Genomic DNA, 6,385 nt, shown 5'->3' with positions numbered 1-6,385 from the left:
AACGACGTATTATATTCCTGTGTCACTATCCCCAAAGGAGCACAGTATGCCTTTGATTACATCCTTGTGCTAGGAAGAATGCTAGTTTCTTGTGGTTAATAAGGCAGCTGTAGAAGTTGTCCGTGGATCCAAATATGTCAGGCAGGGGTGGCCGTCACAAGGGATAGTCATGGGCACTATATTCAGGATCAACTCCATTATCCAAAGGATGGTCGAGAAGCCTGAATCTGACATCCTCTCCTCCCCCATTTCTTTTTTCTTTTATAATATGTTTTATTGAATTTCCACAAATTTCACATAAAATTCCCATACATAATAATTTTTCTTCTGTTTTATCGACTTCCCATCCCATTTTCCGTGGTGTTTTTTATACTTATTGCCCCAACTTATCTCCACTCTTCTATACCATAGCCATAATACAATAGTCTCTAGTCATTTCTGGTGTTCATAGTTCAAATCCTGCTCACAAATCCATCACATTATAATATTTCTTTAAATAGTCCAAAAAGAGCTTCCGTTCTTCCATCCTCCTCCATTTCTTAGACTCATCTAAAATAAAGTCATTGCCACCTAGCAGTGAGTTTTACACTAATGTTGGCAGTGGATGAGGAACAAGAACGAAAAAGGCTGGTGTGCTTATTCTGCCTTTAACAGGAGAATGGCCCACAAAAATTAACAGCTGATACTTTTCAAAGTTTGGAGGAAATCATTCCCTGTTAATGTCTGCAAGCTACTATTAAAGGCACAGCTACAGTAGCTAGTTCAAATGTTGCCAGGCGTACTTCACTTTTGGGGATTCCTGGGTTACTGCATTCAAACACCAGAGGTTTAAGTGTAGAACATCTCTAACCACTTTTGAGCTCAATCCCACCGCCCAATACAGTGGTACCTCAGGTTACATATGCTTCAGGTTACAGACTCTGCTAACCCAGAAATATTACCTCGGGTTAAGAACTTTGCTTCAGGATGAGAACAGAAATCACGTGGTGGCAGCACGGCGGCAGCAGGAGGCCCCATTAGCTAAAGTGGTGCTTCAGGTTAAGAACAGTTTCAGGTTAAGAACGGACCTCTGGAACAAATTAAGTACTTAACCCGAGGTACCACTGTACAAATAAAATGCCTTGATTCAAATTAGTTAGGACTGCTGAAAGCTACATATAATGGCTTCACGTTGTGCCCAGGCTACAACTGGGCTCTTTGTGGTTAAGGGGTAACGAAGGACTGATTCACACATGCATATTTATCGCTTGGTGACTGCCCCATCCAAACTTTCATGTTTCAGTGGAGCCATGACAGATCTAATATGACACACAGAACTTTCACATCTTACTGCTTTTGAAGGGTGACTGATGATCATACAGTTGTCAAGTGTACAGTAGTCAAATGATAAACATGAATCTGTGAGTCAGGCTTTAGCCCAGTTGGTCTTCCTTTAAAAGGTTATTATTAGTCATACTTCTCCAAAGGACCTACTTCACTACTAGACTAGTAGTGAATTATCTGCTGATGTTTTTGTCCTAATGCAACTACTCTACTGGATAAAGCTATATTAGTGAAATACTTTTATTCCAACTCTTGATGGTGCAATCCAGACTTCTAGAACCTGTCCCACTATTGGCCAAGAGATTGTCAACCACATCTCATGTGCACCCCAAAGAATGCTCCTGCCTAACTGTAAATTTGCATTTATTGCCTCACAAAAATGGCATTCTACAAATATTAACATTACTGCTGCACAAAACTTTGAGTTCTGTTTTAAGACTCTTCTGTGCTTTTCTGTTTTCACTGTATACATAAAGCCGTCATGCTAACCCAATGTTCTTTTGCAGCCTGCCATGACCCAGGAAATACAATGGGACTTTGCAAATACAGTGGTACCTTGGTTGTCAAACAGCTTGGCTCCCGAACAAATTGGCTCCCGAATGCCGCAAACCCAGAAGCAAGTGTTCCGGTTTGCAAACATTTTTTGGAAGCCGAACTTCCAACATAACTTCTGCAGCTTCTGATTGAGTGCAGGAAGCTCCTTCAGCCAATCGGAAGCCTCACCTTGGTTTTCAAATGGTTCTGGGAGTTGAACGGACTCCCAGAATAGACTAAGTTCAACAACCAAGGTACCACTGTACACAGGTTTGGCAATGCAGTTGGAGGGACTGTTGTGTTTTGAGTAAGTGGGGGTCAGCAGGAGCAAAGATGGGGTTAAGGCGTCACTCTGAACACACCCCTTTTCTTTCTGCCACATAACATAAGGGCTGCCATTCACTTCAGTGGGAAAATGTAAAGGGCCGCATTTGGAACACTGTTTGCAGAGCAGATAAAGCCCGGCCTTCATCCTGAGAATGACAAGTGGTCAACAGAACCGTGACAGGGCACCTTGTCTTACATGCTGTCTGGGGTGATGGACAGTGCAGTCCAAAACATCTGAAAAGCACCAAACTGGGGAAGATTCTTGGAAAATAATCCCAAAAGTGTTCTCACCCCAGGACAACAAACTGTGTGTCTACACAAAGCACAAACTCTAGGAGGCTTCAGCTCCCCACATGTCTCTTATTAAGTCACGCGGTCATTCAGTAATCACCGTTTCCCTACAAAACTCTGGGTTTCACCCTCTAGACTTTCAACAACCTGCTGGTAGTTATTAGTTTTTGGGGGGATAGCAGATCAATTTCTGTCCCACTTTTCAGCCTATGCCAGGGGTCTGCAACCTTTAAGACAAAAAGAGCCACTTGGACCCATTTCCAAAGAAAAAAACTGGGAGCCGCAAAACCATTGCGACATTTAAAACAAATATAACACTGCATATATTATTTCTTACCTTAATGCCCGATCTGACAGCGGGCGGGAAGGTGACTAACGCACGCACCGCCCCCATGCGACGTCACAGCCAGTACAGCGCCCGCCACAGTGGGGAGTGTCGGGGCGCACAATGCGCCTCCTCCCCTCGCTAGTATCCGCCCCAGAGCCGCGGCAAAGGTGTAAAAGAGCCACATGCGGCTCCGGAGCCACGGGTTGCAGACCCCTGGCCTATGCCTATACATCCTATGCCCTTTTAAAATGTGTTTTTTTTTGGGGGGGGGTATTAGCTTGTTTTTATTATGTGTTTTATGGTTTTACATCTTCATTTTATTCTGTGAACTGCCCTGAGATCCTAGGGTATAGGGCAGTATAATAATAATAATAATAATAATAATAATAATAATAATAATAATAATAACACCTGGTCCATAGGGTTGGCCTACCTTGTGGTCACACCCACCCACCCACCACATAAAAATCATTTATCCCAGGTAAAAAGGAGGCAGAGTGGTGTGCATTTTTCAGCTTTCTGTTTAGAAAAAGGAAGTCAGGACTCAAACCTTTGTGACACCCCAGAAGAGCCTGAGAACAAATGGCTAATGGGAAGTGCAGGGACATGACTTCCCTGCACATCATCTCCCTTGAGTTCCTCGCGACCTTTCAGTCCTTCTGTCCCTCCTCTTTGGAAATTCCTTCAAGCCTTCCCTTCCTCTTTGCCACTCCCTGAATTCAGTGCTTTGGGATAGCTCTCCTCCTCCAAAGGAATTTCTAAGATGCAGAAATCTGGGGATTTTTAATTTTTTTTTTTTAATGAGGAAAGAATGTTACTGTTTTGGTAGAAAAGCCTTAGATCATGAAACTGTGTCTTTGTTTTCTCCAAGTTATTGAGCCCAGATGGGGAAAATCCCAGCTTGCTTAGTCATTAATTCCGAGGATCCTGACCCTGGTGTTTATTTAAACAGCTGCTGCTACAGCTCTATTTTGCACATGGAGTATCCCAACACATAACCCCGGATTTCTTGAATTTCCTTTTTAAAAAGCACCTTTCCAGCTATGTCACCATTTTATACAGCTCCGGTTAAGGCATGCGACCTTGAAGGCTTCCTCCGGTGCCTGCCAAATCTCCCAGCATCCTACTGACTGACTGCTCAGTTTGTTATGGGGTCTCCATCTTGAAAAGTATATATTGTTGGAGGAGGAAGTTGTAAAAGCAATAGTCTTTTGCCACTTCTTCTTTCAGCACTGTTATGTACTGAGTTGAATAGGATCCAAACTGCAGCAGTCTGATTGGTCCTAGAACAATAGGATCCAAAATGCAGCAGTCTGATTGGTCCTAGAACAATAGGATTCAGAATGCAGCAGTCTGATTGGTCCAAGAACAATGCAGCAGTATGATTGGTTGGCAGGAACCACCCAATCATGCTCCAGATATAAGTGAATCCACAACCTGATTGGCTTACAGTAGAATTCCAGAATTAACCAATCATGTGCAGCCCATTGTGTAAATAATGTATATAAAGCAGATACTTTGAGGGGACTTTCATTCATTCCTCCTCACCACTATGAGCTGAATAAAGAGCATGAAATCACTTTGCGACTCTGAGTATATTTCAAGCACAATGTACTTTTAAAGACACAGATGGTGCCTGAGCTTCTGAACAAATGGTGGAGCAACTGGGAGGTTACAAAGGAAAGGGAAACAATCTGTGAAATGTGTGTGTGTGTGTGTGTGTGTGTGTGTGTGTGTGTGTGTGTGTGATATGTGACCACTGCAGGAATCAGCAGAGGGGGTGGGGAAAAGGTCTGAATGCTTATACCCCCCCCCCCAAAGCTGGACCCAGTAATACGGATTTTCCAGACCCTCCAAGTGTCTCTTTTCCCCCAGGGACATAACACCAGTTATGTCTCCATGAACACAGTCTTAACAGTGAGTCTGTAAGTGACTGTGGAGGCCAGTTCTGGATCCACATGTCCTTCCACAGTGGAGACATAGGTTTTCGGCTGGGAGTTGATCATGGTGAAGGTTTGCCAAACGTGCCTTCCTTTTAGCTTGTTTCTCCTTTTTTCGCCCTGAGTTCGTGCTTCTTCAAAGTCCATCATGAAGTGTAGGTGGGTTCCCACGAGGCAAGATAACAGTGATAACAGCAAGAACCGTTAATGAACTAACAGAACTGGACAATGGGGCAAAGCAACTGCTTACTTTTCTGAAGGCACGGGCCACTCCCACTCCCTACGTTATTGGCTGCCTAAACTTCCAAGCTGCGAATCAGGAGTCAGAGTTTAAGAGCCAATGGCAGAGGCCCAAATCCTGAAATGTTCTGTGATTGGATATCATGTAATGAATCAGAACACAGGAGCTCAGAATCCTTAGTCCAGACTCAAGCTCAGGCAAACACATACAGTGGTACCTCGGTTTAGAAACAATTTGGTTTAAGAACAATTTGGTTTACAAACGCCACAAAACTGGAAGTAGTGTCCCGGTTTGCAAACTTTACCTTGGTCTAAGAATGGAATTCGAATGGTGGAAGGGCACCGGTGGTGGGAGGCCTCATTAGGGAAAGCGCGCCTTGGTTTAAGAATGGTTTTGGACTTCCGGAATGGATTAAGTTCGTAAACCGAGGTACCACTGTACCATTAAATACATAACACATGACACCTTTTGTTATGTACTGAAGTTCTCACCCTGGGCCAGCAGGGGGATACTGTAGATAGTTATGCAAATGAAGGATCGAAAGTGATGTTCAGTGATTGGATAGTTTTAGAAAGTTGTTACAGTTACGTTGTTCTGGAGCTCTATATAAGCAGGCTGACTGAGCTCTTCAGTTCAGTTCAGTTCTGGCCTCTGAATTAACAAGAGCTGTTTGAAGAATCGCTGTGTCGTCTGATATGTTCACCCACAACTTAACACCTTTGGTATAGGCTGATCTCCAATTGCAGCCCTTGCAGGCCAATGTTTCCCAGTTATCAGTGCTTATACCATTATTATTTTTTTAAGATTTCAAATGAGCTTCAGAAACCACAACCATTTTTCTAAAAATCAGATTTGTGCAATAATGAAAAACAGTGGTTTCTCCAGATCTCCCTGCTACACTTCCTCTCCTCTTCCTGATTTAACTCTATATTACCGTATTGATTTCTCCAACAACCAACTTCCTGTTTCAGAATGCAAAATGCCCATCATTTCAAGACAACATAAAATGTGAGTGTGCAAGCTTGTGTTGAGTTGGGAATTCCTGGATGTGTGCTATTGTGCAATTCCTAGGCAAACACTTGGGGGGGGGAAGCACGCTGCTCATCTGATCCTTGCACACATATGTTTGTACAAAATTAACACATTTAAAGCAACAAAGAGGAAAGGGATCAAAGAGGAAAGTGGTTTTGATTTTTCAACTGCAAATAGATGCATGTTTCGACTAATGAGGCCAAATTTGAATGGAGTCAACGTGGATTCTAAGTGAGATCCAGCTCAAATATGGCCAAGCCCAAAGTTTCACAAAATGTCAACATTTGACTGCCAGGAGCAATACATTAACAAAGCAGATAAAGCTCCTTTGCAGTCTATTGGGGGGGGGTGTCAAGAAGGCAGCACACA

The sequence above is a fragment of the Podarcis liolepis genome (genome assembly GCF_965112155.1).
Source record: "Podarcis liolepis genome assembly, chromosome: 17".
NCBI classification, from domain to species: domain Eukaryota; kingdom Metazoa; phylum Chordata; class Lepidosauria; order Squamata; family Lacertidae; genus Podarcis; species Podarcis liolepis.
The sequence above is the reverse complement of the archived record's forward strand: the minus strand, read 5'-3'. Positions refer to the sequence as shown.